This window comes from Lutra lutra, chromosome 11 (genome assembly GCF_902655055.1).
Source record: "Lutra lutra chromosome 11, mLutLut1.2, whole genome shotgun sequence".
Lineage (NCBI taxonomy): Eukaryota > Metazoa > Chordata > Mammalia > Carnivora > Mustelidae > Lutra > Lutra lutra.
In genome coordinates this window covers 58,191,284-58,218,104 of record NC_062288.1, presented here as the reverse complement: position 1 = coordinate 58,218,104, position 26,821 = coordinate 58,191,284, and positions in this window count along the sequence as shown.

The window sequence follows — 26,821 nt, the reverse complement described above, 5'->3', positions numbered from 1 at the left end:
CATTTTCTAGAGGCTGCGTTTGAAAAAAAAAAAAAAAAAACCCAGATAAAATTACTGTCACATTTTTTATTTAACTCAATATCTCCAAAGTAGTTTTTCAGTGTATAATCAATATAAAGTGGGTGATGAGATTTTTACATTCTCTTTCTTCTCCCGCGTCTTCGGTATCTGACAGGTAATTGACAGAACACATCTCAGTTTGCGTTTTGGGGGCTCAGGTGCCGTGTGTGGTCAGTGGTTATTGTATCAGACAAGGCAGTTCTAGAGAGTTCTAGCTCTAGGAAGTCTGGATGCATATACAAAGTCAACAGCGGATTTTCTCCCACAGTTCCGTTAGGGTCCACAGAACTTTTCACTGTTGGAGAAAAGATCAAAGACAATAGGTTCAGAAACTTTTAACAGGGTCCTTTCAGCTTGGAAAAGGAGAGTCCTAAGCCCCAACCCGTGTATCTGAGGAACATCCAGTGTTTCAAAGAAGTGGGTGTTGTGTTTCAGAGATTTTATTCTATTTTAAAATGTGTATTTTAAATTATGAAATAAATTCCTACCTGTTATAGAATATCTAGACAACATGATGTATAGGAGAATAATAAAACTCATCTGTAATCTCACCAGCTATCGATAACTGCCATTCACATTTTGGGATATTGCTGTCCTTATATGCAGATCGTTTCTCTAGCTGTGATTATACTGATAATGTACTTATCTAGCTTGCTTTTATCCATTTACTGCTATATCAGAGGCATCTCCACACATTGTTAAAAGCTCTCCATAAGAATAATTTTTAGCGCCAGGATGGGTGGGCCATAGTTTACTAAAGCTGGTGGCTTTTGATAGAGTAAAGCCTGCAGTGTGCTCATTATGGTGTGACCAGGACAAACAGACCACTTCTGGGAAAAGTCACCCCACAGGGTGGCCGTCCTTATCCCTTATGTGGGAGTGCATGCCTTCCATGGCTGTCTCACCACAGACAACCAGAATGCCTTCTACACCCATGCTTAGTTTTTTAAAGATGTATTTATTTATTTTAGAGTGAGAGTGCATGGGGGAGGGGCAGAGAATCTCAACCAGACTCCCCACTGAGCATGAAGCCTGATGTGGGGCTCAATCTCGTGACCCTGAGATCATGACCTCAAGAGCCCAAGTTGGTTGCTTAACTGACTGTGCCACCCAGGTGCCCCCCCCCATGCTTATTTTTTTAGAGAATGGATGTAAATACCTTAGAAAAGAATCATCCTTCTTGTGCCCACTCACCCACCCAAATTTGACACATTTGGATTGTGATGGAAGGGTAAAAAGTCAGTTTTTCCAAAGAGATTTTGAACATTATGACAACAAAAACATTATGAAGATACTCATAGAACATTTTCTTTCTGTCTCGTTGAATCCATGCCCCCTAAGATATCCCAGGACCCCTTGGGCACAGGTACTGGGCTACCTTCGGTTGAATCATAGTTGGATTTCTTTTTGCTTCCCCTTTTGGCCCTCTTTCCCACCATTTGTCTTTCACGCAGGCTTTTGTGACATAAATCTTGTGGAATGTTGGCTATGCACATAGCGTGAAGGATTCAAGCTCTCCCATTTCAGGCGGGTTAGCCAAGGTAAGCAACAGAGAGTGGTGGAGATTGGGGACAGATATGACGGGAAGAGGCTGGAGTAGCAGGACTCTGGAAAGCACCCATGATATATGACAACGACAGCTTTGAGGTTACTCCACTCCTGGAAGTTTAGCCAAGGGTGACTGCAGTTGACTGACGATCACCAGGTAATAATAAAGTCTACTAGAAATGGCACCATTATGGACTGCCATGATTACTTTTCCCTCTCTATATGCAAAGGCCTGGGGCCTGTCTCCAACCACAGTCTACTTCTCTTGACACAATCCTGCTTCAGTGTGGTGCCCGGATGTGACTGACTTCTCATCTGGGAATCCAGAGACCTTCCCTGAAGGGAAAACCCCAGCACAGAGTGTTCCTGTAGCGCATCTGTTCTCTTGCCCATGGTGGGTTCCCAAACTTCCAAGCACTGTTAGGCTGCAGTGGGTGGGGGTTCCTTGACACCCTTCTCTTTGGCCTCACACCTTCTGCCATAAAAGAGCATTTCTCCTGACTTGTCGAAGATTCTGCAAGCACGCAAGTGCCGGGGGGGGGATTTTATTAAACTGGCAAATATTCATACAAGTTTACTTCAAACCAGTGGCTCTTCTCTTTCCCAATCTAGCCGAGTTGCTACTTTCCTCCTCCATCTGGAGCTCTCGTTGGGCCCAAGCAATTCAGGGCAGGGAGTCTGAAGGGTATTTTGTTTCTAAAGTGGGCAGTCCGTAAAATAGTGGACCTTTTAACATTACACTGACAGACACTTTCAGAGCTAATATAATTGATGTATTCATAGGAGCTTAAGCGAAATAGCTTTGCAAAGGGGAGAAAAAAACTCGTCTTTTCACCTAAGGACTGACCGATTTGTGGTTTGGATGCATACACCAGATATTAAACAGACTCGATGGAAAAGGTTTGTTCGCCTCAAGTTTGACTTTCCCTCATCTTGTAATTTTTGGCCCCGTGTCAAGTTTTTGTCCATTCCCCTGCACGCCTTGGGTCGAGGCCAGCGCCACGGGCTTGCACTCTCCGTGGTGTTGACAGAGTGTTTTTCAGCTGTACCAAAGGCCACAGATTTTATGTCAGACTTCAAGATGCACAGCTTGATAAACATGTCTGCCTCTGGCGATTGGCAGCATTCTTTCTGGAAAAGAAAACAAAAATTGTTTTACATAAATAAGGGAAGTGGTATGAATAGCATAGAATAACACGATTGGAAGGTGTGCCTGGGTCCTGAGCCTTTCTGCGGTGCGTTGTGCTCTTTAGATCGATTTAGTTTTGAATTCCACCTTTGCCTTCACCACCATCCGATGGCTTCCAGCAGCCATGTGTGTCTGGGTCTGTAACGAATAAACAAATCAACAACTGATTTGTTTGGGAAGTCGGAGAGTGGTAAATAACTCCAGGCTGGGGTTTTGGAAAAGGATCTCGGCTTTCTGCAGCTGTTCTGTTTTCCCTGCTGGCTGGAATGGCGGACCCCAAACACCTTTCATTCACTGTAGTTTATTTTTTTTTAAAGATTTTTCAAATTTATTTATTTGACAAAGAGAGAGACCCAGCGAGAGAGGGAACACTAGCAGGGGGAGTGGGAGAAGGAGAAGAAGGCTTCCTGCTGAGCAGGGAGCCCGATCCGGGGCTCCATCCCAGGACCCTGGGATCATGACCTGAGCTGAAGGCAGACACTCAACGACTGAGCCACCCAGGCGCCTCTCATTCACTGCAGTTTAGAGACTCTGTGATGCTGTGTCTCTCTGGTATTTTCTAATAGTTCTCTTTGCCTTCGCTTCTTTCTCTTGGCTGGGTGTCATGCCACGAAATTTGGTAGGGGATCAGCACACCTGTAGGACACAGAGCTCTGCTCTGCCTTAGCCAGAAAACTCACCATTTTAGGGCTGCAGGTAGCTCGTCACTGATGCCCACAGTGACTGGGGATTGGGTACTGGGGACTGGGTATCATCTGAAAGCTTCTGATAATGAGAACCTGGACTTCCAAGGCTCCTGCACCCCCCAGGGGCAGTACATGGAAGCTGCTTTGCCATGGAGCAGATGCCCCGGAAGCCTGAGGATGATGCTGGCTCCTTCAGGTTGAACCTCCCTTTGCAGGATCGATGAGACTCCGAAGGGGTCTGAGCAAGCCTGTGTGGCCAAGCGGCCTAGGGCAGGCAGGGAATCTCTCGGGAAGTCCCTGCTCACGTGGACGCCGACCTCTGAAAGACGTCGGCCCTTGGGACATCTGCTCCCAGGATTCCTCGTTCCCATCCACGACCCCTCTCCCCCGAGAACCCGCTCGAAAGCCCAGCGCCAGACCTCTGATGTCACTGCACGCCTATGATTAAACACCAGCTCGAAGAGCAGCCTGGTGACAGGGAGGGTCAGCAGTAATGGGTCTGAGAGGGGTTTCAAGGCCCAGGGTAATATTTTATTCATTATCAGTGTCGGCCGAGGAGCTGTGAATCTATCTGTCGTTTGGTAGCACTCTATCTGACACCTCCCCAGGGTCAGTGCAGAAGCTCACGGCTGCTGGAGTGCAGTTTTTGTCTGAGGAATGTGTGTGTGTGTGTGTGTGTGTGTGTGTGTGTGTGTACGTGTGTCGGGGGTTATAAACACTGGATAGTGGTATCTTACCAGGTAACAGAGCTGGATAGTGACGAAATAGTTCATCTGTCAACTTCTGAAAGCTGCATCGAAAATAAAAATGGCTGATTCCTAGACATGGTGCTCTGCCCGTACGTACATCGAGACACCGATATACACATGCTTGACGGTACGCACGTGTCTGTGTTGTTTTTGGATGTTTTAGAGTGGGCTTTGAATTTAGGATGCCCCCCGTCCATGCTGAAGAGCCCTTGCGTGCACCCGTTCTGTCTGTGAAGGGCAGGTTTCTAACCTGGGGTGGATGCCCAGTGGCCCATGGTGGGGGGAGGGCTTAGCAAGGTCTGGGAATCCCTGCAATTGTAAGTCAATGTTTGTCCGGGGGGAGGCTAAGTTATTCAGCATCTCCAAGCTCTTTTAGGCATCTGTAGGATGGAGGAAAATAATTCCGGCCTCATCCTGTTAGTGTGCGGGTTAAAAAGAAAATGCACGCCAGGGTGCCTGGCGGGCTCAGTTGGTTGGGCGACTGCCTTTGGCTCAGGTCATGATCCCGGAGTCCTGGGATGGAGTCCCGCATTGGGTTCCCAGCTCCATGGGAAGTCTGCTTCTCCCTCTGACCTTCTCCCCTCTCATGCTCTCTCTCAAATAAATAAATAAAATAAAGAAAAAAATGCATGCTAAGCACTTAACACAGTACCTGGCCCCAAAGTGTTCTCTGAATATTAGATGCTGTTATTATAACTATTGTTATTATGATGTGCCTGTGTGAATTTTAAGTGAGTATAAAAAGCTATAGATTTTTACTGATTTGCAGAGGGAACTTTGGGCCAGACAGGGCAAGAAACACTGTCCCTGATATGGCTACCAGAGAATAAATCTCTCACCGAGTCTAAGTCTGTTTGTCAGAAACAGGAGAGGAGGGCATGTGATTTGTGAGGCTGACCCATCCGGGGGAAATTCCTACAGTCCCCGGGAAGCAGGAGGACTCAGCAAAGTTTTTATGTCACTCCTGTTTTTCTTCCACCTTCTATTAATTAAAAACAAGTTTTTTCCCTTACTCTTCCCACTTTTTTTTTTTTTTCTTTCCTGAAGGAAGTCCAGGGGGCACAGTCCTCTTTTCTGCACATACACAAATCCTGTTTTCCCTCATGTTCTTCTGGGGTCTCAGCTATTATTATAACAACGATAACTTTTTAGCATTTAATTTCAAAATTACAAAATAAAAGTGCCAACCCTACACTGCAGCTTTTCTTGTGACATAAGTAAATGGGGCTATTTCCACTTTACAGGTTTTCTTTTTTTTTTTTTTTTTTTAATTTTTTTTTAAAAGATTTTATTTATTTATTTGACAGATAGAAATCACAAGTAGGCGGAGAGGCAGGCAGAGAGAGAGAGGAGGAGGCAGGTTCCCTGCTGAGCAGAGAGCCCAATGTGGGGCTCGATCCCAGGACACTGGGACCATGACCTGAGCCGAAGGCAGAGGCTTTAACCCACTGAGCCACCCAGGCGCCCCTCCACTTTACAGGTTTTCAAACTGAGCCAGAGGAGGGCATATTTTTATGTATGTACAGAGTCAGAAATAGTTACTCTCCGTTCAGGTCACGCCAAACCCATGTGCCAAGTAAAACATCACAAAGGGGACTTCCTCCAATGCAGTGGCCCCAGGAATCCAGTTACCACAAACTCTGTGGGGGAGAAAGTGTCTCTCTCCTGTCATAAATCTGCAGCCCCTTAGCCATGGCTGAATGGTTAAAACTACACTCCTGATAATCTCCGTGATTTTTCACATAGAAATGAAGACCAATAGCTGTGAAAGTTACAGAATACCAAATTACATGTAGTAAAAAGAGACAGTCAAGCCCTTCATCTAAAAATTAACTTAACTGCTTGAGGAAAGATATGGTTATAAAGTTAAATGGCGTAATTTCGTGTATGGAAATGGCTGTCCTTTCTTATATTTAAAATTTACCTTAGGACATAATTACCTCTCCACAAAGCCAATTTCTAAATGGGAAACATTCCTCTGGCTGGATGTTCTTTCCATTTCTTGGGGCCCCAGTGGAATAGTGCTGCTCAGCGATTGGGGAGGAAGTGTCAGTGCTCAGAAGCAAACCTCCTCAATGAAAGCCTCCCAGAAAACTGGCCTCATTCATCATTATCTCTTCTCATCTCGAGACAGCACGCCAGCTTCCCATCCTATGGAATTTGGCGGGAATTCTCTGAGAAGGATGTTCCAGGGGGTGAGAAACTGACCCAGCGTGCAGAGAGGTCTCTGGTGGCGTTCCCGAGGAGGAGACTGGAGGGATCTCAGTTTAGTCAATTCACGTTGTCTTCTTCGAGTCTTCCAGTTGACTCGAGGGGCCACCCTTGTTCTGATGTGACATCCCACTGTATACGAGCAAAATGCTAATTTGGGGTCATTTGGCAAATGGCATTCTCTTTTCCTATTTGCGACAACACTGTTCCTTTCTGGAATTCAGTTCACCAGGCCTTTCTTGTTTCCACAACTCTTCATCAGCCCCATAGAAAGGTCTGCTGTTGATTTTGTCTGAATTTTTGTTACTTGCAAGGAAGTGAAGTCTTTTGTGCTCTTCGGATCTTAATTGGAAGGGAATCCCTGTGCAATAACATCGTGACTTATAATGCAAAATATCTGTGCTTCTGCTGGTTCCCCGAGTCCCAGAGTCTAGAGACCAGAGTCGCTTTGTTCATTCATGATGCACTTGTCCAGCCCCGGCTTCACTGAAAGCAGAGCTCTGTAGAGCTGTGGAGACTGTACAGATGGATGGGACCTGGGTCCTGCTTTCCAGGGTGTAGACAAGGTCGTGAGGATGAGGCTTGTGCATATGGAAGCAGGAAGGTGGTGTGTTGCAAAGGTGCAGAAGGATTCCCATGGAAGGTCAGAAGCAAGAGAGATTGTTTCTGTCTTTTAGTCGGGGCAAGGCTTCTTGGAGTAGGTGGCATTTAACTAGGTGAATACTGTGGGCAGATCCAGAAAACATGACGTAAAGGGGGAACGGGATTCTGACTTTATGTTCCTTTAAAGAATAATTCTCGGAACTTATTTTCTTTATGGACATTAGGGTTAGTGATGATCCGAATGTGCCTTTCTTTCAACCCCCAACTTTAGATGATTCTTTTGTTCAAGCCATGTGACCTTAAGGCAAGAAAGTGTAAGAATGAAAAATGCAAAGACAAGGAGCAAGTCGACGACACGGGCATTATGGATGATAGAGAGCTTCTCTTCCACACTGTAATAATTCACCAGGTCATCATGCCAGAGAAATACAATTTCGAGTTGAAAACAGAACCAGGGTTTCAAAGTCCTGAATTTACAAATGGCAATCACTGGGGCTTTATCTGTTTACAGAAGGAATCGCAGCGGAATAAGGCAATCACCCTTTCCCAGAAAGCAAGAAGGATGCATTTCCTCGCACTGTAAATAGAGCCTCTGTGAGTCTGGCCACCCCCTCTTCTCAGGAGACTGCAGACGCTGGATGGTAATAACTGGTCTCTCAGGCAGGAATAATTAATGGAGTAAGTGTAGGTTTGTGGCTTGTGAGCAGCCAGGGTGAACCGGCTTGTCCATTTCAGCTTTCGCCTAAACCACTGGGACGCTTACTTCCTGAGTCAGTGGTGATCTCGCAATGCTAACAAAAGACCCCCATTGATCATTGCCCTCTCGTAATTGCTGCCAGTGTGAGGCTGTCCCTCACAACTTGTTGACATCTCTTGACAATTTAAATATGGCCCGTGCTACAGGCCCAAAGCCAACTTAATGCAGGGTGAAGAATGAAAAGGCAAATATGGACTCTTGCAGCAAACTCAAATTCAGGGTGCAACAATGCTTCTCCAGTGATGACATTTAATTGTGCATTGGCAGCCTTTCCACTGGAGCCTCCAGGTTCTACTTGAGCTGAGAGGTTGCTGGTAAGCTAACTCTTAACTAACCCCATAACCTTTCAGAAACAAGAAATCAGGGGCACCTGGGTGGCTCAGTGGGTTAAAGCCTCTGCCTTTGGCTCAGGTCATGATCCCAGGGTCCTGGGATCAAGTCCCGCATCGGGCTCTCTGCTCAGCAGGGGGGCTGTTTCCTCCTCTCTCTCTCTCTCTGCCTGCCTCTCTGCCTACTTGTGATCTCTGTCTGTCAAATAAATAAATAAAATCTTCAAAAAAAAAAAAGAATCTCTTTCTAGAAACAAGAAATCAGGAGGCAGTGTGTATCCAAGAGCACTTGGGTGTGTTAGGAACCTCTGGAAGGAAAGGTCTCGCCCCAGGGATGGGAGTGGAAGTTGGCAGCCTGTGTCCAAAAAACTGCTTTACAATTCATCCAGACTCATGCTCAGCAAACTGTTGCGAGGGCTCAGCAAACTGTGAGTGTGGCCAAATCCAGGCCAGTGCCTGTTGTAAATAAAGTCTTACTGGAGCGCAGCCACACCTATTTGTTTACATAATGTTTATAGATCTTTGGCTTTCGCAAGAGCAGAGCTGAGTGGCCGAGACAGACTGTATGACCCGCAGAGCTAAAAAATCTTTCCTATCTAGCCTTTTAAAGAGATTGCTCTAATGTATATGGCCAGATGGTAGTTTTCATATGAAATCACTGAACTGGGTGCCTGGGTGGCTCAGTCGGTTAAGTGTCTGCCTTCAGCTCAGCTCATGATCCCAGAGTCCTGGGATCCAGTCCCACATTGGGCTCTCTGGTCAGTGGGGAGCCTGCTTCTCCCTCTTACTCTCCCTCTGTGCTCTCCCTTTCTCAAAGGAATAAGTAAAATCTTAAAAAAGAGAAAGGAAGGAAAGGAAAGGAAAGGAAAGGAAAGGAAAGGAAAGGAAAGGAAAGGAAAGGAAAGGAAGATATCACCGAACTGAGCTTTCAGTAGAAGATTCTGTAATCTTAGAGAAGCCTTGCAATTAATTGTGCTTTGAAACCTATAGAGCTGGACCTGAGACACCTAGGCCACCATCTAGGCTTATTATGAAGCTTTCAAACTCTTGGGCATTACTGTGGTTCTATTTCCCTAAGACATCAGTGCCTATAGCTAATAGTCTAGCCTTCCGTGATTTCAGGAACATGGCAAAACTGGGAGAATCAGAAGGCCCTTGGAGCCCTTAAAGTCTAAATGGCCAGTTTCTGAAATGGAGGTATAAAAGCTTAGCACAAGCCTTCGAATTGCATTTGGTTTGGATGATTATAAAGGTTTCCAGGGTCACACGTAAATTTAGCAAAATTTAGGCATGCTCGTTCTAGCATTCCATAGTTAAATTCAAATTTCTGGATTGCTTAGAGAAAGAATTCTTTATAGTTGAGAAGGAATTAACCATCAAGGCACCAGATTGCTGACTGTTAAAAATCTAGTAGTTGTTTGGGTCAAAAGCTCTCTAAAATGTACTATATACTCTTCGTATGAAAGTCCCCGATTTAGGTCTATTGCCAACATGGGTGGCAAACTGAGACCCAGCCCTGGGAGCTCCCCTTCCTGTTGTCGTCCACATTCTACCCCCAGCTTTATCAGCTCTCACACACGTGGAGAAGATTTCCTTTGCCCTGAATGAAAGCCAGTGGGCTGATGTGTTGAGAAAGATTCTGAGGATGCCTCTAGGGGCAGTAGAAAAGAGCTCCATGACCCTGATTGGTGTTTGTGATGATTGCAGAGACGAGGTTAGGAATCATCTACTTCACCATTCTGATTCTTGCTCTGTGGCTTCCAGACCCCCTGAATGGCAAAGTCATTTTTTGTAGCTTTGTTATCAGCTCTTTACTCTGCTGATAGTGGATCTGGGACTCAGCGTTCCTGTTGCTGGGTCTCAACATCATCTCTCCTTCTGTTCCTCTGGTTCCTTATTTCACTTCTCTGCCCTCCTTTCTTACAGTTGGTCATCTATCTTCTGGGCTCCTCTGACTGTAATGACTTCTCTTGAGAAGTATGTCTTTAGACATTCCTGGTCAGGAAGGTGCTTCTTTCTGTTCCCCAGGGCCACTGTTTATAGGTGTGCAGACGGGGACCTGGACAAGGTTGCCTGGGCAAAGCTGGGAATGGAGGCTTTCGGGCAATGTGCGCCCTGCCCCTTCCACATTGATTCTTCTGCTGTCTACTTCCCATCTCCTTCTCTCTCTTTTTTAATCCGCTACCCCTGCATTCTTGTTTTAGTAAATGGATTATCATCCGTTTGTTTTGATGCTCTGATTGGCCCAGATTTGGCCAGTGGGACCCCTCTCATGTCGGTTCCTTTGTTCTTTTGACATATCTTTATCCTTTTTTTTTTTTGTGAGTACTTCCTTCCTTTTTGCAAAACACAAAATTACAGATTCATCTTTACCTTCCTTGCCCCAACCCTGGCATCAGCTACTTCTGCAAGAAGCCCTGGTTCCTTTCAGTTGGGGATGATATTTAGAAATCAAGACCAGGCGCTATGCTGTCAGTTAACTGGGGGTGTAATAGCTTTTAGAATTTAAAAATGTTTTAAAAGTTATTAATGATAGCATGAGTTGATATTGATACTTCCAAATCCAATCCAAACCCATAGGTTCTTCTTTGCTTTTCCTATTCCATTTTTGTAATTTTCTTGACATGTAGAACCTTGACTCTCAATAGTACATCCTATCTATTCATTTGACCAATTCTATAACATATTTAATTTCCATTTGAATTTGTTCTGCCTTGGGCATCTTGTAGTTTCTGAAATAGTTTTGTCTTTTCTTTTTATTTCTTTCTTTGGTAAAATGAGTCTCATTATGTGTCTTCTTGTTATTTGTCTGTTTTTATTCTTAGTTTTTGGATATACTTAGTTACATGTTTATTTGAAAATAATTCAATTTGTCATATTGCGTTAGAGGTGTCTTCTGCTTCATGGTTGGATTTTGGGGGATAGTTTTTATTAGCTGAAATACTTTTTACACTTTTATCTCCTTCTAACAGTAGTGTTCTATGCAATTGGTTAGATTTTTTTCTATTCCTAGGCATTTGGTGGGTGAGTTTTCTAATTGAAAGCACCATTTTCTGTCAATATAATAATAAAGTTATATAATATTATTATAATAATATAATAAAGTTCAGTATCTTTATTTTTTTAATTTTTAAAAATGGTTTTATTTATTTATTTGAGAGAGACAGAGATAGTGAGAGAGACCAGGAGCGGGGAGGGGCAGGGGGAGAAGCAGGCTCCCTCCTGAGCAGGGAGCTGGATGCGGGGCTCAATCCCAGGACCCCAAGATCACGACCTGAGCTGAAGGCAGACACTTAACCAAATGTGCCGCCCAGGCCCCTCAGTTCAGTATCTTTAAGGGATAACTTTGATGATGATGGAGGTGGGGTGGAGTGGGAGTGGCCACAAAGTCTTACCTTTTTATTTGCTTCAGCAGGTTTCTTATCTTTAGTTTCTTTCTTCCTTTTTGGTCTTCACTGTTGCATATCCAGGCAACACTGCTTCTTGTCTGTTTTTCTGATTCTTCCCCCTGACAGTGGTTCTTCAAGGCTGCCATTGCTGTCCTGTTCACTTTCAAGTCCCTTCTTAGTAACAGATTCCCTGAACTACCAAGTCCCTGACCACTGTTTAGTATTTGGGTAGTTAGTGTTGGACTTGCTGTTTCTGAGACTTTCTCTTATCTTCAGACCTGAAATTTTCTCCTGACATCCCTTCCTGCCCCTAGATCTATAGGTCAGCTCTGGCTTGGCTTGGCCCTAGTGAGTTCTGCTCGACTGAAGGACCAGTCCCTTACTTGAGCCAGAGTGTCCTCATAGCACAGGGCAGGAGCAAAGAGGTTGACCCAAATTATTCAAGCGCATTTGAAGCTTCTGCTTAGACAGAGTGTATATAACATGCGAGCATATTCACTGACAAAGGCAAGACACATGGCCAAGCCCCCTGATGAGGCCAGGAATTGATCGCCTTCCACATGGAAACACAGCAAAAGTTAGGAGTGGACTATACTCTTACGGGGAAGGGGGATGTTAAAATGCTCATGTGCATTGTAAATCCTTAAGTGGGAGATTTTAAAAAACAGATTTACCCAAATTAATTGACCACAGGGCCCTTTCCTTGAGGTACATCTCAAATTCCCCAGAGAATACTTTGGGAAATGCTGCTCGGCTCCATCTTGAGATGTGTGAACTAACCTTCCAAAGACATTTCTTTGAAACTCCGGGTAAGTGGAGGATATAGAGTTCTGAAACTCATGTTTCAATGAGTGAGAGCCAGACTTTAAAACCTTCCCATGTCACAAGTCCTGTACCCCTTTTTTAGCTAACACTTCTTCAGCCCTGAAGTCCTAAAAAAGCAGATTTGGAAAATAATTAAGTTCTCATGCTTTCTTACCCTTGTGGATATCAGTGATCTTATTAGGAACCATCCCCTCCCCCAACCATGTTTTTTTCTTCCCCTCAAATAATCCATTATTAAAGAATCATTTGTGCTTTTTCAGATAAAAAAACTAAGAGTGTCCCCATCTGATTGTTTCAGGTCTCTTTCTGTATGAGTGGTATCTTTCTCTGATTCAACTCACTAACTAGCAGCAGTTAGCATGGTATCCTATATACGAATAGTAAATTGCTTTGAGTGATGAAAAATTGCAGACTGAGCAGGTGATGCGCTCATGGTGGGTGACGTATCTTTACTCTGTGGGCTTTGGTTCTATGGAAAGCAGAGACGTAACATTTAAATCAGGAACACATATTCTGTTTTTGAAGCATAAGGTAAGTGTCTCATAGCCTTGGAGTGATGAGATACAGGTCATTGGGCTAAAAGAGGATGGGAACGAAAGTGTCCTCATTCACGTACCCAACCTGGTGTTTGCCTTGGGCAATTTACTGTCAGTCTTCTCATGTGCCACAGAAGAGACACTGCATGAGGCCTGAACAAAATTCTGCTAATGACACTTGCAAAGATAAGAAAAGGGTGGCAGAAGGTGGAGATGGGCTGTACCATACTGTGTCAGTGGTGTTTGTTTTCTTTTTACCTCCAGTATGTGTCTTTTAAGGTTTTTTTCCCCCCAAAGGTTTTCATTGTGGTAAAAAAATATGTAACATGAAATGTGTCATTTTGATAATTTTAAATGTAGAATTCAGAGCATTGAGTACATTCACAGTGTTATGTAACCGTCCCCACACTTCACTTATGGAACTTTTTCATCATCCCAAACAAGTCTGCCCATTAAACAAATCTGTCTCCCCTCCCCACAGCCCCTGGCAACCTCTATTCTACCTTTTGTGTCTGTGAATTTGCCTATTCCAGGCCTGTCCTGGGAATGGAGCCCTATGCTATTTGTCCTATTGTATGTGTTTCTTTCCGTATAATGTCTTCCAGGTTCATCCATGTTGTCACATTCATCAGAATTCCCTTCATTTTTACATCCAAATAATATTCCATTGTATGTATACACCATGTTTCGTTTATCCATCCATCCGTTGATAGACATTTGAATTGTCTGTCTTTTGGCTACTGGGAATAATGTTGCTATGCGCAATAGTGTGCACGTGAAGCCTCTTCTGGAAGGTTCTGGTCCACCTCTGTAGCCTTGAAGTCCCAACAGTCAGTTGGGTGGAGGTATGGCATCTAACAAATAGAAAAGGGCAACTGGCAGCAGGCAAATGGTTAAAGTTCTGGCTTAAAGTTTTATAAACTCAGCTCTCTTCTCTTTTTTTCCTCAGGGCAGACCTTTTCCTGGAATCGAGTTCAGCTCTTAGAACCCCTCCATGGGTGGCTGATGGATAAAGCAATAAAGCTGACCGAATCTTGCTCCTTTCCATATTAATGGGACCATTTGCTGTTGTGGGATTGAAAGTATTACAGTTGAGTGACAGTTGTTTAATATTCTAATTACATAAACTTTCTGTGTTACAGTTTTGCCATTTGACATATGAGATTTCATAATGTGATTGAATTTGTATGTTGGAACTATGTTTATTAATGGGGACTGACATGGTTCTAGTAAGAATTTATGTTCAGCTGACTGAGTGAGTGATGTGGGAAATCCATAGTGATCGTCTAGGGGAGGTTGGAGTACAAACTGACCAGAGTCTTTTCTGTTTCAGTTTCACAAGAACAATTCGTGGAGACGAAGTTCACGTTTTCACTCATTTGGACACATTGAGAGATGATTGGATGTGAGATGAGGGAAGACTGGCTCAAAAAATGGGAACTTGCGGAGGTCTGAATTCAAAGGAACTGCTCTGTAAAGAGATTGTCCGATGGGGGGAGGGCACAGAAACACACTTAGACCGTCTGATTTTATTACCTTTTCTTTTAAAAGTCTTTCCTGGCTGTGGGTATAAATACATACTAGCTAGCAGAAGCTTTAGGCTTTTTCTTTGGAGAACAACTAAGTTCTACTCATTCCAGCCTAGATAACTGGATTGGGAGCCATTTTTCAGAGTGGCTGTGGCCTCAGAAGGTGGCAACATGATTTTTGCCTTTGTACTCAGCTTAGATCTGAATCAAACTGGGCCTCAGCCAGGAGGTTTCAACAATTTATAATTTAGTGAGGTTAGGCTCATCCTGGTCTCCAAAGGTAGTTTAAATTGCGTTTAAACAGATTTATGCAAAGCTCCAGCACAATATTATAAGATCCAAATAAATCAGAAAACTATAGGCATTTTCATCTTCTAGGATATTACAATTTTAAACCAGCCAAGAGAGTTTATATGCTAGCAAGGTTAAAAATTATAAAGCAAACAGATGAGTTCAACCCCCAATCAGATTTCAATTTTTTAAAAAAATTATTGCATATTTATTTTTTTTAATTAGGAAGGTAATAGAATTATCTTATAGAAAACATAGAAAAGACAAAAAATTTCTCCTAAGACAATACCCTTAAGCAGCCTCTAATGTTGGTATAATTTTGGTATAATTCTTTATAGTCTTTTCCCTCAGCATAACTATTGATCTTTTTTTCTTTACATATTGGTCATCATAATTTAAGGACAAATTTGTATCTTATTCTTTTCATTTAATATTGCACAAAAACATTTCCCATGTTTCTATATTGTCTTCATAGCCATAATTTTAAATGATTTAATTGAGGGAAAACAAGTAACACAGAGCATTTATATCACTTCCAATTTTCAATTTTCCAATTGTAGTTTACTACAATTTTGTAGTAAACTAGACCATGGGCATTTGCAGAGTCATCATTCAAGATTTCAGTCATTTGCAAGCAATTCCAAAGGCCCAAGGCATGTAACAATTAGTAATTTTATCAAAGCATTTGGGGGAATTTGAATCATAAGATCAGAGTCCAGAAGCTAGCCAGTCAGTCTGTGAACTGATTGCCCAATATCAGGGTATTAATGTAGTTTTTCTATTTTCTGTTTGTACCATATGCATTTTATGAGAAATTATTATATTTGTTTTTGCTGCATAACAAACCACTAAGAAAAATGCTTAAAACAACAAACATTTTATTATTTAGCTCATGATGCTAAGGTTGGCTGAAAAAGCTGGGAGAATTCTGGCCTGGGATGGCTGGCTGGAGCTGGGGGACCTAGGAGTCACTCAGTCACTCACGTATCTGGAGTTGGTGGGGTGTTGGCCAGAGTGAGGGGCTTGGCCTTTTCAGCACGTGACCTCTCTAGATTCAACTGCTGGTGGTCCCATGATTTTAAGCGTGGAAAGAGAAAGCAAAATCTATATGCAAGTATTTCTCAGTCATTTCTCAATGTGCTTGCATCCTGTTTGCTAATGTTCCATAGGAGAAAGCAGGACGTATGGCCAATCCCAAATCAAAGTCCATTAATAGACTTTGCCTTTGATGGACAGAGAAATAGTATCATATTGCAAAGAGGCAATGCATACCGGAATAGAAAAAAATATTGTTTGCAAGTGAACTACCACAATTTCATATCTAGTGTATTTGCAAAAGTCTGGCAGAAGTCCAAGGGCCACACCATTTGTGATTTATGGGGAGGAGGATCTTCTAGTTATGGGCAAGTATTGTAAATAATACTTTAATACTGCTCTTTGTATATATATTTTCTAAAACTCTTTTGAGTTATTTGGTTAGGATAGATTCCCAGAAGAGGAATGACTAGGTCAATGAGAATGAGTATTTTTATGTCACTTAATATTTATTTCAAGCTTGTTTTTCCAAAAGTTGTGTTGAATCATGTGCTGTCAGCAATGTATGCTTGATTATGGACAAGATTCCCTGTTTCAACGCACTTCTGTTAGCACTGAATGTTATCATTAATAGATTTTGCTGGTCAAAAGCTAAAAAGTGGTTCCTAACTTCCATGGGTGTTTGTCTTCTAGGGTGGCCATACCAGATTGCCACACTGTGGCTGGCTTAAACAACAAAAATTTATGTCCTCACAGGTTAGGAGTGAGAAGTCCAAGATCAAGATGTTGGCATGTTGGGTTTCTCTGAGGTCTCTTTCCTAGACTTGCGGACGCCCACCTTCTTGCTGTGTCCTCTAGTGGCCTTTTCTCTGTCTGTGCACATTCCTGCTGGCTTTTCCTTTTCTTAGAAAGACATCAGTCATATTGGATGAGGGCCCCACTCTGAGGACATTACAGTTAACATTGATTACCTCTTTAAAGGCCCTCTGTCCACAGTGTAGTCACACTGTGGTTTGGGGCTTCCACATATGAATTCTGGGGGAATACAATTCAGTCCATGACAGGGTGAGTCTAGGTCTTGTGAGTCCTGAAGCTTATCTAATTTGGGGACCCTCTTTAAAAAGAAAATAGAATCACAAATATAAAATTGTTAGGTGTTCTTCCCGGTCTTGGAAGGGCACTGAGGGTTAGGCCCCAGAGTGGCACAGTTAGCCCACCTCTGCTCATTGCTGTTATGCACTTTAGTTAATAGTGGGCATAAAGGCTACTCATTTGTGTATCTGCCAGGTATACAGCTCAGGATATTGGTTTTGAATAAAAAGTGGCAGGAGAGGAGTGTTACCATTTAACCTGGAAGGTTCTCAGGTTTGAAGCATTGGGTTTAAGCAGACATGGTAAGGTTTTTAGGAGAGGCCTCAGTTGCTCTGGCTGAGCAGCAAGCCACTTATGTGTTTGCCTTGGTGACAGTGAATGTGTATTATTGCCTCCAGTATTTTACCTCGGCCATCTGAGCACACGGCTGGCCCATGATCAAGAGGGAACCAATCTTCATTCTTTAATTAGACATGGGGCTCAGAATCTGAGTTCCCTGGAGAGAGGGAAAACAGAAACATAAGTTGACATTAAGATAGAAATGCTTTATGCTAGATTCTCTAGAAGTAAGTTTTCACAGGGGGAAGCAAGGCACTTCTCCAAAAGAAGGCATTGAAAAATGGAGTTCGGGATGCCTATGAGAAGCTTCACTCTTAAAAATGTTGGATGTAACACTCTTACTGGTCCCAGAGGACATGATACTATCTATAGAAAACCCTGAAGACTTCAGAAAAAAAACTGCTAGAACTGATAAATAAATTCAGTAAAGTTGCAGGGTACAAAATTAATACATAGACACCAGTTGTGTTTCTACACACTAATAATGAAGTAGCAGAAGGAGAAACTTAAGAAAACACTTCCATTTGCAATTTCACCCCAAATAACAAAATGTCTAGGAATGAACTTAACCAGGGAGCTGAAAGATCTGCACTCTGAAAACTACAGAAAATATGTTGGATGGGCCAGTGTGGCTAAGGAGGACACGGATGTTGTATCCTAGCACAGAGCTGTCTGCATGGAGAATCTATTGTCTTAAGAATGTGCTTCTGCTACCATTCCTGCTTCCTTCCCTGTCAGATACAGGGGACTGAACGCAATCAGGGACTTCTGGGAAGGGGCAGGGCTATGCTGTGACAGGCATCGCCTTAGACCAATGAGAGTGTAGAAACGGATGAACCAGGCAGGGGTCCTTGGGGGAACAACTACTCAAGCATGAGTCTTTAAGTAGAGGTTGTGGGGAGTTTGGAAAGTTGGTTTGGCAGTGGGCTGGGTAGAAAGCAGAAGTCACATGGGAGTGGAGGTAAAAAGAGAAATTCAGAAGAGAAACCCTCATGAAATGACACATTTAAAGATACTTTTAAAATATTTTAACTACATATAGAAAAGGTAAACCTAACTTTCTTTCCCTCTTGTTAAATAATACAGATAATTCATAGAGCTGTGGAGATCATTGTTCAAAATCACCATGAACCTTCTGGCTCCTGGAAGACAGCCAGTGAAATTCCCAGAGCTGAAAGGGGCCTGTCTTAACTACCAGCCTGAGTTACCACTGACACCCAGCAAAACATGTAGGAAAATATTAGCATTTCCTATTCAAACAAATAGGATATAGTCTGGGGACACAGGTTTATCTAATTTGCGTTTGAAAAGATAACATATAAGAAAGCACAGGGCTTAAACAGGAAAATCACTTTGCACAAAGTCACCAGTGATCCAAGGTGGGGTAGTCCTCATTGCCTCCGAGAACAAGCAGAGCATTGTCTCATCCATGAAAAGAAAACACCCTCTGATTTTCTAATTTTGCTCCGAACCAAATTCTCAGTTAGCATCTAAGGATGTATTTTCTTTGTCCTTCTCTTGCCTCCCTTCTTAATTTTCTTAACCTCCGATTTTTAATGGGGCTATCTAAGTGGATGTTGAAACAGGCCGAATGTTCAGAAAGAGTACATTTCCTATGTAAACAAACACGGCCCAGCTTAGAGAGAAAGGAAAGCAGTCTTGTCAACCCGAAAGGACCCAGCACATGGTAATTTTCGTAACTGAAGTATTCCAGGGATCGCAGAGTACAGGAACCATCCATAAAACGGGAACTGGACCACACAAAAACACACCCATGGCTCCAGGCGGGCACGTTTGAAAGTAAGCAGACCTTGAGGAGTAGGAAGCAGGGGGCTTGCATCAAATGATCTTTATAAATGCCCCTCTAAAATTAAAACCCTCTCTAAGCTTATTCCAGGTAAAAATGTTGTTGTCTGGGGGGCTGGAGGCCATGGAACCCAAGCGCTGTAGAGAGGAAGACAAATAGACCGCTGAGGTCAGGGCTGGAGTGACGTGACCTTGAGATTTTTGTTTCCTTTCTCAAGGTCTTTTGACATGCGTCATTGGATTACAGTTTCAAGTCTGGGATTCCGATAGAATTTGCCTCCACTGAGAATTTACAATGCTTTAGGCACAGAACTAGATGGTTGTAGACAGTCTTTCATTTGAGTTCTTCAAAGACAACACCTAATTATCCCCAGAGAAATCATGGCCAAAAAGACGGGATGGTGAGAGTTCCTAAATCTAGACATGATTTTCTTTGGAATATCTATGCTGCTGTCAAAGGTGATTTCTTGCCCATCTGCTGGGAAAATTTTTGACTCTCTAAAGTCTCTGAATAATAAGTGTTATTATGTTGTGAGCAATCATGATTTTTTAAAAAGATTTAATTTATTTATTTGATGGAGAGAGAGATCACAAGTAGGCAGAGCAGCAGGCAGAGAGAGAGGAGGAAGCAGGCTCCCTGACGAGCAGAGAGCCCGATGCGGGGCTCGATCCCAGGACTCTGAGATCATGACCTGAGCTAAAGACAGAGGCTTAACCCACTGAGCCACCCAGGTGCCCCTGGAGCAATCAGATAATTTTTTAAGACAGCAGGCGAGATGTTCATGTTTTAAAATAGAGTCTATCTGTGATTCTCGTAGCTTCCATTCTAATTCCAGATAAAGTGCTGTGGGTGCCAACGTTCAGACGAGCATTTTGTCACCTCTGAGGATTAGCAGAACATGGGGAGAAAAAGAGACCCTGTTATCTTTCCATAGGGGCGGCCATTTAACTTCCCAGAGATGGAAGTCAAAATTTCCTTTGGTGTAAGTGGTAGCTTTTGACTGGCTGTAAGGAGAGCCTGAGTTTGTTTAATTTGGAGTAAAGTTTTATGAGTTAATCTCCAGTGAGGGAAAGCAGCAGTAAACACAGAACATATTGGTCATTATTCCAAGTATTTCTACATTCTTTCTCATGCATGAAAGGAGAAAAAAATTTCAAAAAAATGGGGAGGAATGGTGTTCAAACATGTGTGTGTATGTGTGTGTGTGTGGTGTGTGTGTGTAGGTGGTTGTGTGCGCGTGTACGCATAATTTTGTTTTGACCAAACCATCTGGTGTACAATATACTTCAGTAGTGTGAAGGCAAACATTTACCAGGAGATTCACATGGTTTCTGCTGTATATAAACATACTTGCCGAAGTCTCTTACATTTCTAGAAAGTGGAGATAAACATAGATCTCTTTAGGCATATATTAACTCAGTTCAATCCTTTACAGACCCAACTGTGATTTATTTTGGTGGCCCTTATAAACTCAGGTGGGTTAAAATGCCAGAGAGACATACACAATCTGGAAATGATCACTGTCGTGTCTGAGGAAAACTACCTTTCTCCTCAACTTTAGTAATAGAAGCGAAAAATTCAGGGCTATTGTGATATGACTGTGTGCTGAAAAGTGGATTAAATCTCGATTAAATTACAACATAAATAATATCTTAACTAAGAATGGTAAAAGTGAACTTGAAATGGTCTTAAAAACAAAGGAGGTAATTCGCCTGATTTATTAGGGGAGAGAAAAAGTAGCTTTGTGTGTGTTCTGTGGATTTCATGTTTAATGGGACAGACTTCTAGGGAAACTGCTGGGATTTGGGGAAGCTAGACCAAGAGCTCCTAGCATGCGGGCTGGATTTTTAAGAGGCTAGAGGGAGGGAAAAAATCACCCTCCCATCCACCCACCCAACCAACCAACCAACCAAGTAAGCTAAGTGCCCAGGCCCTGGGAACATGGCCACTGTTTCTAAAGGGGGTCCTGGGTATCAGAAGAGCACTAAACGAGGGAGTACTTAAACTTCAAAAGGAAAAAGGGGATTTATTAGGTGGTTGGAGGGGAATGTTCCCATAACTGGGGCCCCTGCTGTTTTCATTCGCAGGCCCGCGGGTTGTTGGAAACCCCCCTGTCAGATACAGATGCAGCTTTGGCTCTTGGGCCTTAGCGGCAGCTTGAACATTTTGCACTTCCGTTTCTCTGAAAAGTCCAGGATGTAAGGTGCTTCCTTCGAAAGCCTCTCTGTCCTTCACCAAGAATAGGCCACATTCAGCCTCACATCGGGTGGTGGTGGGGGTTGGTGGGTGCTGGAAGACATGCTTCTGGCTGGTCATGTGTCCGTAGGCAAGGGTGTCCCCTCTGGGGCCCTGTTTACTCATGTGAAATGGGGGAGTTGTTCCTTAAGGAACTTTCCAGCTCTAAAATCCTGTGATTCTCAGTGGGCCAAGAAAATCCAGCTTCTGAGCAAACAAAGCTCAGAGTGGCAGAGTGGAGTTGTTTGTCAAAGGTCCCACAGCAACTGATAGTCAGCTCAAAGGAGAACTTGAGAACGTATCTCTCTTCCGACAACTAGACTCTGACATCCAATAAGGCTGAGGGCTTTGGGAGGGCGATGACCATGCCTATTTTGTTCACGATTGTATATCCCATATTCCTGGCCACAGCCAGCACTCAAGAGACATTTAGTGACTCAGTAAATGAAAGGATGAATAGAAAGCAGGGACTTCCTAGGAGCAACCTGGTTTTGAGCTACAACTTGCTCAGTTCTGAGGTGTGGAACCCCATGTGATCAGCGAGCCTGAATTTCATGTAGAGGAAGGCAACCTCCCCGGCATGCTGGGAGAGAGACAGACAGAGAGGCTGTGTGGGAGACTAAAACATTTCTGTCATTAATTCTGATGGCAAAATCTGGCTTGTTGTTTCACAGACGCATACGTCAAGTGTCACACTTCTGGAGGCAATGCAAGGAACATCGGATGATAGCTCTGAATCTGGATATGGGTGAGTCAAGAGGCAAACCTTGAACTGTCAAGGGTTGTGCAACAGAATCGCTATGATCAGAAGTGTGGAGCAAGTAGGTTACCTGAGGAGTCTTCATAAAACATGTCACAAGTCTTTGAAATAGCACATTGTGATCCCATGCGTACTTACCCAATGAAGATTACAGATTTACGAGATGAAACTTTGCTTTTACTCTGTGCTTGTAACCTGATATTTTAGGATAATTCCATTGTCTTTATTTTGTTGTTTAAAAATGTGCAATGCAATGCACTAAAAATTGATTTCATGTACTAATCCATAATCTTCAAACAATAAGGATGTTTGAAGTGGGACAGTTTGGGGCATGTGTGCATTAGGTATTTCCTTTGTTTCATTTTGATTTAAAAAAAAAAGTTTTATTGAGATACAGTTTGTGTGCCAAACAATTCACCCATTTAAAGTATGCAATTCCATGCTTTTTAGCATATTCCCAGAGAAGTGCAAACGACAACCGGCGAATTTAGAATACTTTCATCCCCTCAAAAGGAAACCCTACATTCTTTAACTATCACTCGCCATCTCCCCATTTCCCTGGCTCCCTGGCCCCAGGCCACCACTCATCTGCCTTCTGTCTAGATTTGCCTATTCTGGACATTTCACATGAAAGGAGTCAGAGAATATGTGGCCTTAAGTGATCAGCTTCTTTCTCCGAGCATCCTGTTCTCCAGGTCCATCCATGATGTTGCATGTGTCAGCTGTCCGTTCCTTTTGATGGGTGAATAGTGTTCCGTTGGGTGGGGTCTACCACGTTTTGTGGATCCCTTCGTGGAAGCATTTCATCTTTATTTACAGAGGCTGCTACCTGTTGCTGCTCAAGTCCTTCCGGAGTAACTAATGTTGAGGTCGGACAGGACCGCAGGGTGGAAGCCCAGGACCCCCGCACCGCGAGAATCTCCTGGTCCCACCGCCCCGCCTCCCTGGGTCCGCCCGCCTTCCCACGGCAGTTGCGAGGCGCGGAGGGAGCGCGGGCAAGGACTGCTAGTGCTGCTGGAAATGGGGGGCACAGAGCCCGTGCTCCTCCCTTTGGGTGGCGGGGAGCCACGAGCCGGGCGAAGGCAGGAGCAGCGCGTGTGTCAGGGCCCACGAAGAACGCTCTGGAATGTCCCTTCCGTCCTGCGAACGGCCCTCGGGGTGCGGAGCCGCCGGGCAGGAAGGAGACCTTGTCCGCCCGCAAGATTTCTGGTGAAACCCGTTCCGCAGAAGGAAGTTGCTCCCAACCGAGTTTTATCATCTCTCCTTCTTTAAACCTGGCCTTTTAAGTTCCTCAGTCTCTGCAGAATCACAAAGACAAACGACTAAGTCGCAACCCGAGCCTCTTCTCAGGTCAGTGTTACTGTTTTGTTTTGTTTTGTTTTTTAAGATTTTATTTTTTTGAGAGAGAGAGAGTGAGCATAAGCTAGGGGAGCAGCAGCAGGAGAGGGAGAAGCAGACTCCCTGCTGAGCAGGGAGCCTGATGTGGGGCTTGATCCCAGGACTGTGGAATCATGACCTGAGCTGAAGGCAGATGCTTAACCAGCTGAGCCACCCAGGTGCCCCAGTGTTACTGTTTTTGAAAGCGTGTCCCTTCCCTGCTTGTAAATGAAACTCTGGGTGATACGTGTGCAGATCCCGCAGGTAGAAGACAGGGGGCGCACTCTCGCCCCTAGGGACCTTACAACACTGAACAGAGGGTTGGATTTCACGTTCACCGCCTTCTAAAGGCCGCCTTTGGCTCGACCTGATTTCTGGAATTTTCTGGGGGTACTGAAGCTGGGCAGTTTTTCATTTTCTTGGCCTCGGCCGTGACATTCCATGCTGACATGGCTGCATCTGCCTGCTCTGTGTCTGAAATGTTCCTGGCGTTTTCCATGGGTGTCTGCTCACCCAGCGTTGCGCAGATGGCTTCAGAGAGGAGAAACCGGGCCCCAGAGCAGGGGGGAGAGGAGGTGGCGCCCCTGGGAGGAAACCCTGGGCCTGCCCACGCGGCGGGCGGTAAGCGGAGCAGAGGGCCGGGCGGTGCTGTGCGGGGCCGGGTCATGTCTCTCACCTTCACCCCGAGACGCCAGACGCTGGTTCCAGACAGGCCTCGGCCTGCCTGTCTGAGGAAGACCTGGGGGAGTGGGTGGGACTAGCTTTCTCGGACATTGAGTCCCGGGAATCAGCCGCAGGGATGGTTCTCGAGAAGGTGCAAGCGAGGGGAGCTTTTGGAATCAGGAAGATTTGTGTTTGGAAGGTGTTTACTCAATGCTCAAACCCAGCAGTTACATGGCAGGACACACTGGAGATTGTTTCTAACTTTATGGTTTCCTTTTTTCTGCCGGAGGAGGGAATCCCGTGATCAGATATATAGGAATAATATGATTCAGGCTTTGAAAGAAAAATAAAGCAAATACGGAATGTAGAGTGAAGTCCTCTCATAGACACAGAGGTCGGGAAAGAGTCTTTCAAGGAGGTGATGCTTAGCAGGGATCCGAATGGAGCCAGAAATCGAGCTGGTGGATTCTAAGGATTTATATTCCAGATCAAGGAGGTGGCAGGTGCAAATGTCCTGAGGAAGGTGCTTGCTTAGCATGCTAGAGGAGCAGCAGAAGGTAAAGTGCAGCTGGCACCAGGCAAAGAGCAATGGGGGTGGAGTTGCAGGGACCCCATTATATAGGGCCTTGCGGAAGTATGAGGCCTGATGTGAGTCTGGTTCATGCCTCAGTTTCCTTATTTCATGCTGTTTGAGATGATAGGATGTAAAGCGAAATATCTGGATGTAGGAGGCACTTAGGAAAGCCCAGTTATCACTCTCTTCTCTTAGGAGATGGCAACAGGAACGTTTGTGATGCCCACAACCTCACCCGACTTGTCCAGTTCACCAGATTATCACCCTTTCATTTTGCCTTGGGTTGGGTATTTAAGAAGTCTAGTTTATCTCTACTTTTAACTCTCCCTAGACCTCCTGGGTGTTGACTTTGATTATTGTGGAGAAAGGAAATGGAAGACCTATGCCGTGGGGATGCTTTCCTTGGCTAGCCAGCATTTCTAGTTGGTCAATATATTTCATGCCCATAGGAGGTAGAAATGTATGGTTCTTCATGAAGCCAGAGAAGTGGCCTAGGTGCTGGCAATCTCTTGAGCTCTCTCCTGTGATTCTAAGATAGAATTGTGAATTTTCACTTTATGCTTCAGCACCTGTTTAGTTGGTTGGTTTTTCTCTGACAATACAAGACAAAGCTCTTCAGAGACCAAATGATAATATAAGTGGAGTGCCATAGGACCCAATAATGTAGCTAGGAAGACAGTGAGAATGTTGGACCATCAGTTAGGATGGAATAATGTATTTATGTTGTCAAAGGTCCGGAATCATCCTGTTGCACTGAACACCGTGTGTAATCTACAGAATCCACAGCCCCCAGACCCTCCCAGAGGGCTTTCTGCCGGCTTCCAATGGTTTCCAAGGTCAATGGTTTCCAAACTGGTATTGGGTGGGAAGGGTAGTGTCAAAAATTTCAGAAATAGTAAAAATTAAAACCAGGTCGGTAAACTAGTATTTAGTAAGAGCTTACTTTGCACAAGAAGTACAGTTCGCAAACCGGGAATTTTCAAATCCAAACCTGATCCAGAGCCCAGATCCATGTTACAGATGGCTTAGGACGTGACGAGGAGGACGTCGTTGAACTTGACAAGGATTTGTTATCACAACCAGAGTTTTCAGATGGTGTGGGGTTGGTGAAAAGTTACCAGCTTATACCATTTTAGGAAGATGAGTTTAAGTGTTTTGTTTTTATTTTTGTTTTATTATCAGAGGCATTTACAAGAAATAACCCAAGTTTCTCTTACATTAAGTAAGTTACATTTAGTGTTTGAATGATTTTGTCTGCCTGGGGAATTTTCAGTGCTGGTCTCCATTTTATTTTATTTTGATGGAAGGAATTCCCCAGGAGTGGGCAAGATGACAGTGTGGGGGGAGGCTGGAAAAAGTTGGTGAGAACTCTGATTTCAGTTTTAAAGATCTTATCCTTTGGCAGTTCCTCAACTCTGCCTCCTGAGGTCTAGCCTGTCCTTCCTGTACTAACTTACTAGCTGAGAGATGAACTTTAGAACCAGATGACCAGGGTTCGAATCCCAGCTCTGACACTTCCCAGTTGTTTTCCTTTGGGTAAATTCCTTACTCTCTTGGTTCCTTAGCTTCCTCATTGGCAAAATGAAAAAAAATACTACCCACCTGTTCAGGTTGTTGTGAAGATTAGAAGTGTGAACGTATGTAAAGTGCTTGAAAGGGGGCATGAGATACTGTTCTAGACGGCTTTGTCCCTATTTTCCTATTATTCCAAGGTGAAATCTTATTGGTAAGCAAAGATGAAAATATTAGGTAGGTGTCCTACATTTTTTTCAGTGGTGGGGTGGATGATTAAAAAAAATTGGAGATCACTCCTTGAGATGATGAACACCTATGTGTTCATCTAACAACTATGACATTAACCTTTATAAGGATACCATTTGCTAGTGTCTATATTTTTTTAATAAATGGCACAGGTTTTTGTATCAACACTAGAGAGAAAATATTTGAGATATAAAGGACTAAAGCCCCAGAAGAGCACCGAGTTACTTTCCAATTATAGATCTATTTTTCTGAGGCTTGTCTACAAAGAGCTGAGCTGCCTTGAGAACATACGGATGTTCTAGTCTTAAGAGCCTGGAAAAGCAGATTGTTCTGGAATAATTGCACTTTCCATACTTTAGTAACAGATCCAGAGAGGGATTAATTTTGAAAATCAAGGGCACCTGGGTGGCTCAGTGGGTTAAGCCGCTGCCTTCAGCTCAGGTCATGATCTCAGGGTCCTGGGATCGAGTCCCACA